The following is a 12,684-nucleotide window of genomic DNA, read 5'->3' as shown; positions in this document are numbered from 1 at the left end:
TTACTAGAGCTCAAGTGCTATAGTGCCCCAGAGGCCAGCTGGACCGAGTGCTCAGGGCTAAACCCAGCCTCTTTGTATAAGATCACGTCTTTTTAACTCGTCCTCCCTACTCTTAATTTCTGAAATTCTATCATTCAAAATTAAGACAAGTGGATAACATAGACTTTTGAACTGAGAGATAAGGCTCCCTCCCCCACTTAAAATTGCAATATATATTTTGTTCTCATAAAGAGCTGTTGGATACAGCCTCACCTCAATTATAATGAAACAGCAAAGAAATTCCACACTGGGAAAGGTTTTCTAAGGGTATATTCTCGGTTACTGCTGAAGATTAAAAATAACCTTCTCAAGCAATAAATTGGTTGAGACAGTAACAGGACCAAAATCATAGTGAAATCTAGTAATGAAATATTAATGCAACCATGTTCAGCTGGGAAAATCATAAAAATTCATTTTGCAGAGCTGTGTAGATCATATTACCGGTGTCCTGAGCTAGCTAGGTTTTAATGTGCAGTGCTTTCTACTTGTGTCCTGCTTCTATATACAATTCCTATTAGCAGCAAAGATGACCAAGCTCTTAAGTCATGTAACTGCTTCAGGAAAGCAAAGCAACCCTGTTGGAATACGTGGCAGTTGCTCTCTAGAACGAGAGCGCATGTTGAGAGGGACACAAAGAGAGCTGTCAAGTGCCTAGTGCTTTGCTTTACTGCTCCACTAAATGGCCATTGTAGAGCTGCGGCAGACGTATGGGGAAATTTTATTTCTAGGGCAACATTATTTTGCGTGAAACTGAAATTAGATAAAAACTAGGCGTAAGGGTATGTTTGAATTTCAGTTAATGCTTGATCTTTGTATGCCAAAAGGGACCTCCCTTGGATACTCAGTCTAGCTGCAGGCTTTCTTTCAGGTCCTGGAACCTGCAGCTTTCAGAAGTCAGGGCAATTTAAATTGTGTAGATTTTTGCTGCTTTACATAACCTATTTGAATTCTGTATGTTTAAAAACCTGCAAGGTAAATAGGTACATTTTGCGCACTCCCGTGCTACTGGCTTAGGCTGTGACTTTTTAGTGTTACACAATTAAACTAAGTGGAGAGAGGAAGTCTCGCAAGATGTAGCCACTTACCATTAAGTGCGCCGCAGTGCTTTCCAGCCCAGAAATGATGGCTGATTCACTGTCCAGCTAAGGTAACTACTAGGTCGCTCTCATTCATCCTATAGCTCATGTCGGCTCCAGCCTGTTTCGGCCCCGTAACGTGCCCCGTACACACTGTAGCTCCTGCCACGGTTCGGGAGGAGGGTTGTTATCCTTGCAGTCGGACGGGCTTCCTACGCCCAAGAAACATAACTGCCGGACCCGCGCTTGCACTTAGGCACTGAACGGAAGAGCACAGGTAGCTTCCTTTGGAGAGAGACGGGCACCCGCAGGGGTCCCCGCAGCAGGCTCAGCATCTGAATAAAAGCGGCGAGAGGGGGTCAGCACAGCATCCACAGCCCGCTCCAGAAGGTCGAGGCCTGGAAGAAGAGATGGAGACTTCACAGGGGCAACCGAACCCCCAGCGCCTGGCCGCGTGCCTGAGGTAGACAGGAAGGCCTGCAACCAGGCTGCTGCGAGGGGGAAGGTACGTAAATACAAACTGCTTGTTCCATATGGCCTGCAGAAATCCTGCTTCACTCCCCAGGCCGAGGTCTTTCCTTGTGCCTGGCAGCAACTGCGTTTCTAGGCTGGATTACCTCTGGGCATCGCTGCCGTGCGGTTTCTTTCTCCACGGGTGAAGCTCCAGGACCGCATACCGTCAGGTTTGCTCCCTTCAGAGGAAGGCTCAGTCGAATCAAGCTGTAAGAGCTGCGCTGCTGCCTGCGGGCCAGGGGCTAGAAAGCTAAAAAGCCACAACAACTTCCTGGTATATCTTGCCTCTAAGCCTCACCTTATCACCCAAGTCACTTGGCGGCAGCCACTCCTGGCTGGCCTGATTTTTGCTTGGCCCTTTGCTGTAGGTGACAGCCTCGCAGAGCCACGGAGCGGACACCACAGGGCGGCTTTGCACAGCACTGAGTGTGTGTGCCCCGGAGCAGGGCCCGGGCAGCCCGGTCTTGTAATATGAGGTCTGAAAGGGAGCAGAGAGCATAATCTGTTTTAATGGGTCCTTCTGCCGCTGCTGAATAACTCCTCGTTTGGATTACTTTTGCTGCAGGCACGATTAGTCAGCAATTGCCAGGGCGGGGGGTCTTGGTGGGGAGTCCCTCGCTAGCTAAGAATATGAGTGAAACAAACATTATTTTCTGGCTTATTGGGAGAAGAACCTGCAGAGAGCAGAAAGCTTGTCCCTTGCTGCTTTCCTGGGCGGGGGGGCAGCCTCGAAGACGATGAGACAAACACTTCAGGATGGCTGATCAGCCCTGAGTGCGGAGTAAATGTCGAAATGATACTGGAGCCCAAGGCCTGGAAAACAGAGCCATGTTAAAGAGAGTTCTGCCTCGGACGCGTTTCAGAAGGAAAGCGTCCCGAAACCGTGGGGAATCACTAAACCAAGTGTCAGGAAGGAGACACAAATGGTTCTCACCTCCTTCCCCCTGAAAGAACCGGCCGTGTTCACAAAGTGCTTTCTCAGTGTTTACCTTTGAATAATGAAACAAAACCTAATGGCCAGTAAAGTTAAGCCGTTAAGAATAAATTAGTTTTATTTCTGTCAGAAAGGAGCCTAGATTTCCTTATAGCACTGAAGCCATCTGTAGTTCCCACATTGATTTTCTTCTCCACGGCACCGAACACACAAAATTAGCAGGCGTCTTTGAGTGCTCTCTCAGCCACATGGAGAAAATAGATAAAAGCCCCCTGGGCTTCCTGTATGTCTATGTGCATCCTCACCTGTGTGACACCTGGCTGTGCCCGGCACAGAAATAAGCACAAGCAAGCTGGGAAGCCTGCTGAATTGGCATATTTGCCGTAGAGGAGAAAATGCTGCCAGGAAGCAGTGACCTGCCTCTTTTCTGCAACGCACCGTTGTGCAGCATCTCAACAGGAGCAGCCTTTTTTCTAGCCAAGCACCTTTGAGACAGAGGAGACTGTTCCCAGTTTGGTGGAAATAAAAAGCAACCTCCTCTTTTTGTTATTTGCTGTTCTAGTGGAAACTCTGCTTCTCCTGATCCACTGCAAAATGCTGTTTTAGCTTTTCAGACAGCTACAATTTTGGCCTTTTCTAGAGAAAATACCTGTTTAAGTGCCTCTGAAGGCATGTCAGCTTCTTCACTGCCCCTGATGTTTTGCTGCCTCTGACCTTGCATTGACCAAGCAACGGCAACTGTTCTGGTTACATCAGAGATGTAGTCGATGGCACTTCCAGCTGCCAGAAAACCCACTGGCTCCATTTTCTCAATTAAGGCATGTGGCTCAGCAGCACATGGCAGTTCCTGTATCCCTCCTTTAATTAGACACTCTAAGAAGTGAGAATAGCATCAAATAAGGTGAGGTACCACTATTAATAACTAGCAAAGTGACTATATATTTAGATACTTAAAAAAGATCCAAATAAAAAACTGTGAGCTTAAGATCAGAGACAAAAGGAGCCTTTTATGTTTCTGAGCTCATTTGAACTCGCAGGTCAGGGAGTAAGTCCACTTCACAAGAGCTTAGAGTCATGGCAGTGCTCTCTCCAGCCTTTGCATTCATCGCCGCTGAGATGAGACTGTCATGATCCGCCCACCCCGTAGTGCCACGATGTCCCCTAGAAAAGCCAGGGCTTTTGTCAGCTGTACAGGACTAGGCACTGAACCCACCTTGCCTACAAAGCAGTCTGCAGAAAACCAGGTGCCCCCTTCTCTCCTGGTGTCTTTGCCACTTTGAATTGCGAGGGAAGAAAGCCGGCGCTGCTGCTGCCTCTGACCCCCTGTGACTGCCAAACCGAGCTGCAGACCCCAGCGGCGTGCAGAAAGCCACTGATGCCAGTGGAAGATGAAGCATGAACTCAAAGGTTAGTCTATTTTTTTCCCCTAAGCTCTAAAGGAGGGATTCACTATCTTCTGAGATGGATAGTATCATTAATCAGACACTGAGAGTTCAGTCCCTTGCACAGTCCCAAATCATCTGGACTTTTATTTTCCTGGCCCTGTATGGAAGACAACTCCAGGCCTGCTAGGGCTTGGGAGCTGGGGGTGGGGAAGAAATTATGGCGGGGCGGGGGGGATTTTTGAAGCATAAACAAAATTTCAGCAAAAGATTGTTCATGCCATGACTTGATTATAAATGAGACGATCAATCACAAAAAACCTTTTTTTTGGTGGCTTTAGCAAAATGATGCTTCTGTTCTAATGTTAGAAGTAAAAAAGGTTAAAGGGAGAGGGTTGGGGATCCTTTAAAAATTCCAGATATTTTAATTAATGCCAATGGTATTAAAATACTATGGCTTGAGATGCTTATGAAAAGTCTCTTTTATTCATTAAATTTCCCAGACCCAACATAATTAGAATTCTTAACATTCGTGATCTCTCCAGCATTGGTTTCCAAAATTAATGGTCTGCGTAATTTCTTACAGCAGATGAACTCAGTTTCAAAATAAAGGTATTGCAGTAGTAAACATCAGCTTTTTGTGAAGGCAGGACGAGCCATTTGAAGACCACTTTCAAGAAGGAAAACGCCCTCCACCTTTTCTCTCCCAGCTTTCCATAATCAGAGGGTACAATTAAGGACCCTCAATTCCCATACTTAAAATTAAGGGATTCCCTGAACAAAAGCTGCCTGAGAAATCACTTATACATACACATAATGTCGCCGTCTTTAAACAGTTTCACATGTTGTTCTTCCTGCAGGACTCCTGCCATGCTCAATAGACGGGAGAGGCTGGCCCTGAGCATGAACTAGGTCTGGTTAGTAGGGCAAGCGATGTTCTCCAGGTCCCTGCCGCATTTGCCGTAGAAGTGGAGGGGTACGTGGTGAACGCAGCTGGGAGCGGGATGATGTCGCACCTCAGACAACTGAACGGTGCCCTGCAGCACGCGGGATCTGCCAAAAGGCTCCTCTGCAAGCCTGGGAAGGTCGTTTAACCCAGACGTTTCTCATGGGGTTGCTAAATGTATGTTGTTCATTTTGGTGCCTGATTTCAAGGATGCAGAGCACTTCCAGCTGCCATTCATGCTGGTGGGATGGGAACCTAGGAAAAGCCATGCAGTGCTAGGAGCTGTAAAACCTACAGTTTCCAACTGGGCATAGCAGGATCACGCAGAGCCTTTTGGCAGCCTCCCTGAGGGAGAGCCTCAGGATCCTGGATCCCATTCCCGCGTCTGCAAAGCTGGCAGCTCTGATGGATCAAATCGCTTTGCCCATTACCCCCATCCTTTCCTTGTTCTGAGTCTGTCTCTTCTCACCCCACCTCTTTGCCTGGCTAGTCTCAATCCCCATTTTTTATGTTCATTTTCCTCCGCTCAGTGCCCTTGTCTGTTCAGCACCAGCCTTCCCCACACTGGTGCTGTTGCTCAGTCCCATCGTCTTTGCCCAACCCATCAGCCTTGTCTGACTGTCCCTGCCTGTCCTTTCAGCTGCAGTTCCACCTGGATCTTGGCCCAAGTCTGCTCTCTCCTCGCTTCCGTGCCAGTCTGGCTTAATTCTTTCTGCTTGTGGTCTGGTTGCCGGAATACAGGTCATCCAGAGCTGGGGCTTTTTGCACCCATAGCATAGCAATGAAGAACTGTCACCATAGGGAATATCTTGCTTTGATCCTCTGGCTGGAGTTAACATGTATCCAACAACTCCTGGTGGACACTGCGTGAGAAGTCTGCTCTGCACAGGGGATTAGATGCTCTGTGCTTTGCAGGGGATGGAGCTACTCCATTCTGGAGCTTTGAGCAAAGGAAGATGAGCTGAACTGGGAAAGGATCCTCAGTGCTTTTAGCTGTTCCCTTTCAAGAAAGTCTCTGCTGAGGAGGTCTGATTGGATTTTTTTTTTCAGATGTGTTCACTTGGCCACGCTTACTTGGATATTCACAGCACTAATGAAAGGCACATCCCTAATGCAAAGGTCACCAGTCTACTAAATTTCTACTTCCCTATTCAAAGCGTGAGGAGCCATGGTGCATCTTAAAGAAGAGGATGTCAATTCTTTTTCTCTTTTACTACTACAAAACACTGCATTGTTCCCTGGCCTTGCTCTTGGGAATAGCTATATTGTTTTGGCTGAAGCTTTCCAAAAAAATTCAGCCTGAGGCAGATGCCCAGAATGGAAAATGACAAGTTACTGGTCAAAATATGACAGTTATAAGCAGCTCAGAGTAGAGTCTTGTAATTGGAAATGTCAGACGGTCTTGACAATAGGCAGTGCTACCAGCCCACCAACCTCGGAAGGTCTGCTCAGGATTTTACATGTAGGTAGAGGAGGTGCATGCGCCTCCTGGTAGTCTCGGAAGTTTTATACTTGGCACAAAAAGGAGTAGCAAATCTTTCTAGGTGTTAAAGTGTGGCAAAAACTGCACTTCTGCTCCCTGTGGTTATGTCATCTATTTGGATGCAAGCTAGAGAGCTGCCGTGCAAGCTTTGCGCAGACTCCTGTGGTACCTTCTTCCTCTGACCCCAGAGGAAGAGCTCTGGGAACGGGGCGATGACTCTGAATGTCCATTCACACCTGAGCTTCTCTGCAGTAATCGCATTTTGAGTCAGTTGGATTGACTGGTACTTGATTTGATAAACCAAGGACTTTGGGAGCAGTTCTGCAAGGAGAGAAGGCAGGTGTATGCCCCATAGCCTCTGTGAGTGTTGCTCATGCTCTCAGCATCCCTCATGCGGGGTGTACTGGAAGGGCTCTCCATTTATATTTATTTCTTGGGTCTAATACATGTACAGTGGCTCTACAGCTTTCTGCAAGCTTTGTTACCCAGCCACTTGGCTTTAGTTGAGGAAAACTTCGTAATGCTCCAGCCACTACTTGCACTTGAATCAGCCGGTCACTACTTGCCTTTTAGATCGCCTCCCGGGAGAGAAATTCGCCTCTCCCTAGTGCAGGGGGAGCCATCCAGCTCCGTAGTCAGGCACTGCAGTTTCATTAAGTTTTATATTTAACTTTCCCTCAGCACCTGGGACCAGAAGGAGTATGTTTGTGTCTCGGAGCTGGAACACTACATTGAATTACCTTGTTGGTTTATCTGGTCATAATAGCAAGAGAGATCCCAGTGCTATAGTTAAGAGTCTGTCAGCATTTCCATTATAAACCTCTTATTCTCAAGAGCTTTTAACTTAGCTTTAAAAATCTGTTCCTTTGCACAAACTTAGTTTATAACATGGTATAGAACTATATTTTATCTTTTAACATTGCAAATACACATGTAGTCAGGTCATATTGAACTGTGTGTGTGTGTGTATCCAAAGAGGTACTAGTTTTAGACAATGAACAACCTATCTGGTGTCTTCTCTTCTTTTCAATTTAGCTGAGAAGGTACTACTACTTTGCGCATTTCAATAGATGAACTGAGTTTGACAATCTCTTCTGTTACCAGCACATGAACTCTTCTAATATATGTTAATATGATCATTCACAGTGCAGCACAGTCACACTCTGGAGGAAACAGAAGAGGTTTGGCACAAAAGCTGCTTGCTCTCCTTTTCCCATTATTCTAGACAATGATTCAAGGACACTTCACTCACCCTCTGAAAAAGCAAAACAAAATCTTTGACCAGCTGACTTAGCAGGGAGAATTTGGCAGAGATGTCGTCATGGCTTTCTCTGCTATGGTCTGTCAGGCAAAGACTCACTGAGCAAGCCCCCACAGGCTGCTGAGGCAGTCTGGACTCTTTGCATTTTGAGGTATTTCCTCAGCACTTTGCAGAAACACTCCGTCGTCACTTGGACCACCTTTGCCATTCGGGCACCCATGTCTGCACACAGCCCAGCTCAGTGGTGCCACTGGTACTGCTGGCACGGCACGGCAGTGGCTACCCTTGCGTCTGATGTGGCAGCAAAGGGCCTCAGGGGGACAAGCCGTGTTCAGGAGGTGGTGGGGAGAGGTGGTTACAGCTCTGGGAGTTAAGAGGGACTGCAAGGACACGAGCAGGGAGTAGGAAACCTGGCATTGCTAAGGCGAGGAAGGTGGAGAGGACTGACTTCCTCTGCCTGGGAGTCTGAGCAGTGATGGACAGCAGGGCTGATGGGGCAAGGGGAGGAGAACAGACGTTACCAGGTTTGGTAGACTGGAGCAGTGAGCTGGCAGTCCTGTAAACCAGGATTCAGCTCTTTCGCAGGACAGGAAGGCACCACTGATGAGAAGTTTTCTCCAGGCACCACTTTCCTGACTGAACCAGTCTCCTAAGACCTTACCTCCTTCCCGCTCTCTTTGCTTGCCAGACAGTCCAGGCTGGGAGTAGAAAGGTGATGGAGAAGACAGCAGCCACAGGTGCTGGGTCTTCAGCTCTTAGCAGGGCTCCATTGGCTGTTTGTTTGGTTTCTTTAAACCAAACTTCTCTTTGTTTCCCAACAGAGAACGACTGCTGGGTCCTTCAAAGGAGCAGTGGCAGTTTATGTATGCCAGCTAAAGAGCCAGCCAAGGGACTGCCACTATTGCAGAGTGGGGGGAGTTGAACTCAATGACAAAAAGCACTGGTCCCATCTGGTGCACATGGCCAGAGAGCAGAGTTATGGGTGGGTGGGACGGGGGGGGGGGGGGGGGGAGTCACTGCCCAGCGTCTTGAATTGGCTTGGAGGGTTTCCTTCTCCAGAGACAGGCTGGCGACAGGAAGCAAGGGCCTTCTCCCAGTGCCTCCCAGACCTCTTGGGAAGAGGAGACATTTGCAGGACCAATGGGCAGGATGCATCATACAGTGAGCCTCCAGTAAGTGTCAAATAAAACATATGCCCTAGAAACCTCTCTTTTTTCTTGATAAATTGCCCTTTACATGTTCAGGAGAAGGTTTTTTTCTTCCTGCCCCTCTTATTTTGAAAACTTGTGGCAAGGTAGTTCATACCCTGGCATTCTAGAAGTGCTCCCGTTTTCCTCTTGTGGCTGCACTGGTGGTAAAGCAACTTTGAGAGTATAACTTCCTGCTAGATAGACTGCCTGGCTTCTTTTGCTTGCCATCCCCAGCCACATTAGATGCGGTCCTCGTGTCTTCCTGCTCTTTCCTTGGTGCTAATGCTGCACTGTGCTAATGCTGGGATCTTTCTACCTTCAACTGCTGCTCAGCGTGGGCGGGCAGCTTGGTGCTTTGCTGGAGATGGCCTCCAGCTGGAGCTAGGACGTTCTTGCTCACAGCTTTCCTAGCTGCCTAACTACTGCCCTCGTGACACTTATATTTGGGCTCTCTTCATATACGCACACTTCCGCCCCTTTGACAAGGCTCATTTTTCATGAAGCAGATAATATTCCTCATAAAATGCTGGCAATGACTATATGTGTATAGTGTTCTGATTAGGTAGTGATTTCAAATACTCTTTAGTGGCATTCATTCAGCTGGTAGACTTTCTGCAAATTTACATGCAAGCTGTACCTCTGATGCTGCATTTCTTAATTACTGGTGTACTTTATCTGAGTTGAACATGTAACAGGCCCCTCAGCATAAATTATACCCTGCGTGTGTGTATCCTGAGAATACTTCCCAGGTGTGTGTGGGGGGGCTAAATGTATGTTAAAAAGAACATGCATCTCAGAAAGGATTTAGGAAATATAAAGGACGGGTCTAAAATATCGCCTCATTTTCCAAAAAAAAAAAAACCTGCTAAAACTTGTAAGAACAATTTAGAGCATTTTTGGCTGGGGCAAGGGAATGCTGTCATGCAAGTCTCTTATATGTCATACATAACTTCATGGTGCCGGCGATGCGGATGTAGACGTTCAGATCCTATTGGCCTTTATAGCATCATATGCCTGTTTTGAGGCAGTGTTTATAGGTCTTGTATTGGCAAAATGAAACAATAACCACCAGAAAATGCCCGAAAATGCTGGCATGTTTTCCTGACTCACTATTTAAAAACAAAATGGGAAGGACTTCTGTATTTCAGGGTCTACTGGTATAGCTTCAGTCATCGTACAGCTGCCAAAGGCGATGCTCCTGAGGTACGCGCCTGGTGAGCATTTACGAGGAGCAGATACTGGGTTCATCCACAGCCCGCTGCTTCCAGCGGGCCCTCGGCAGTCTCAGGTCTCTTGGGGTTTAACGTTAAGCACTCTGAAAAGGTAGGGGCTCAAACTGTACAAAGATACCTCTCTAGCCTCCTCATACATACCCTTGTATTTTACTGGTACATATTAGACCAAGGGAAAAGGGCTCTTTTGGCAATGAGCGAGGAAACATTCTTTGTGTTGTATCAAGGTACTTGCCTTAGTGCAGGAGCTCAGGGTACAGTACTTAGTGTCACGTGGTTCTGCTAGGTGTAAAATCCTGAGCTCATTTTAAATCAGTATCTTAAAAAAGAAAATGAGGAGTCAAGATTAGAAAAAGAAAGCATGGCTTCAGTGAGGTCAAAAGGTTGCAGATATTTGTGTTTGTTAGAGTTCTTCCATGGCAGCAGTAGTTGTTGATGTTTATTTTTCCTCACCGCAGTAGAACAGTGTCTGTTAATAATTCTAATAATATAACATCCAAAACAATTGCCATATTTGCCAATTTTTAAAAATTGTGGCTAAATCCAATATTAAAAAAGTGGAATTTCTTTCTTTTTTTTTTTCCCTCCCCAAACTTAGAACACCTGATCTAGAGTAACGGAGCCTGTTCAGAGTGCCTACATGAATGACTTCTGCTCACGAGAAGATCTGAAATGCATGTTATGGAATGTGCATTGTAAGCTGCAGCAATTATTGCAAATATACCAGTATTAAAAACAAAACAAAAAAACCCCAACCCTGCTAGAACTGACTCACAGATGGACAAATTTGTTATTGTTTTCATGATCTTTTGCAATGTGTTTGCAGGTTTCCACAGCCTTGTTTAAATTCAAGCAAGGACCTTTTTGCACCAACTTTGCAGGATTTCATTTGTGAGTTGTACATTTAATTCTCCACAGCAGATGGTGATGTGTGGGTGTACTGCTGTATATTTGCAACAGATTCCGTATCCTACAAAATTAATTAAGTGTCTCATGTGCTGATTTAAAATCAGAATTGTATTGTTTATGAAAAGCTAATTCTTGCATATCATTTTGATAGGACCTGTGCAATTCAAACAAAATGCAAGTGAAGAAAAGTCTAAGTGCTTCTTTAAAGCAAATGGATAGTGGCAGCTCTCGTCAGTCATGATGCTCAGTCTGAAGAGCTAATGATCGTGTGTGTTTAAAATTCACTTAAATAAAAATAAGTATTTTGGGCCTCAGTGTCAGTTTCCCCAGATGTTGCTATGAAAAAGGTTGCTAAGGCAGTTAATCAGTGTGCATTTATACCCAGTACAGAAGAGGCCTCAGATTTAAGCCCCTTTTCCTTTGGTGGGTTTCCTTCCTTATCAAGGATTTATTTTTAAATGATTGCTCTTTCATTGGCATTGCTTACATTCATTTGCAAAGTTTCGGGGATTTTATTTTTGCTTCCTGCTAATTTGATAAAGCCTCGTGTCTTTATGAAGACTTTCACGGGTGCCTTGCAACCACGCCGCAGCCTGTCCCGCGCACCTGGGCTTCGGGTCTTGGGGGGTGAAAGAGAGAAAGGGAGCAGCTCCTGCAAGGACGGCCGCAGCTGGGCGCCCGTCGCGAGTGGGGAAATAGTGTCCCTGGGTTTTTGAGTGCTCATTTTGTGGCTACCGTGGCTCCCCAGCATGGGAGCCTTGGTGTGCTGCCTGTCTTGAGGGAAGAGGTGCCACACAAAGAGGTGTCTGCTGGACACCTCTCTGGGCCCTCGGGGGGAACGGGACGGCCTTAGCGGTCACTGAGTTAAACAGGACATCGGGATACCGATCTAAGGCTGCAGACCCACGTTTGGCTGTGCCGCCTGCCCGAGGGGCAGGGCCTGGGCAAGCAGAAGTGAAACGGAGGGCAGTTGGTTCCTCCCTTTGAAGGGAAGGACCTGACGCAGCGGGAGCGCTCTGCTGAGCTCGGGCCAGGTAGGAAGCTGGCCAGGCTGGAAGGGTCCCAATGCGATTCGCATGTGAGTGTATTGACAAATAGCTAAATCACTCCCTTTGGGGATGATGGCACCACTGTGCTACACCTGGGACGAAGGGGCTTTGTTTAGCGTGTTTGGGGATGGGGGAAGCTGCACCGCACCAGTGCCTCGGCCATCTCATGTGCCCATGCAGCACCCCAGGGTGTTGCTTTTTTTTCCCCAGCTTCCTGCAGAAGTTGTCTGCCCCCATGTGATTTACTGATGTTCAGCTATGTCCTGTTATGTCTCCTGGGTTTATAAAGTCAGTTGGTTTTGAAAGAGAGATACCAGACTAGTCTGAGATAGCAACGCTTTCCTGAAGTTATGCTGGCTCCGCTCTCTCATTTAGCACTGGATGTACAATGAATGGCTGCGGTCTGGCTAGCTCAGTCTGTGAGATCTTCAGGGCAGGGAGCAAAGTTTATGTGATCACATGTTGAGCTGGATTTACATCATCTGCCTGTGGTCATTTAACTGAGATGTGCAAGGTGACAGCCCTTCCTGACTCCTCCTGCAGTTGATGGAGACAGGGGTTCCTCGCGGCACCTTCTGCATGTGCCTCTCCCCAGTCATTACCCTAAGCCTCAGCAGGCAGTACTCAGTTAAAAGCCACAGTAAGGAGCCACGCGTCCAGGCCACTCTGA

At 47.0% G+C, this 12,684-nt stretch overlaps 1 long non-coding RNA gene across 1 annotated transcript in view; it reads left to right on the top strand.

Annotated features, from left to right (window-relative positions):
* Positions 1-11,438, top strand: part of LOC104143243 (uncharacterized) — a 34,348-nt gene extending 22,910 nt beyond the window's left edge. Inside the window, exon 4 of the long non-coding RNA XR_693879.2 lies at positions 10,655-11,438. This is a non-coding gene — a long non-coding RNA (uncharacterized lncRNA). The remainder of the gene's footprint in view (positions 1-10,654) is intronic.
* Positions 11,439-12,684: the final 1,246 nt, after the last annotated feature.

The sequence above is a fragment of the Struthio camelus genome, chromosome 8, assembly GCF_040807025.1.
Source record: "Struthio camelus isolate bStrCam1 chromosome 8, bStrCam1.hap1, whole genome shotgun sequence".
NCBI classification, from domain to species: Eukaryota; Metazoa; Chordata; class Aves; order Struthioniformes; family Struthionidae; genus Struthio; species Struthio camelus.
Note: the sequence above shows the minus strand (reverse complement) of the source record. Positions and strands in the feature narration are given on the sequence as shown.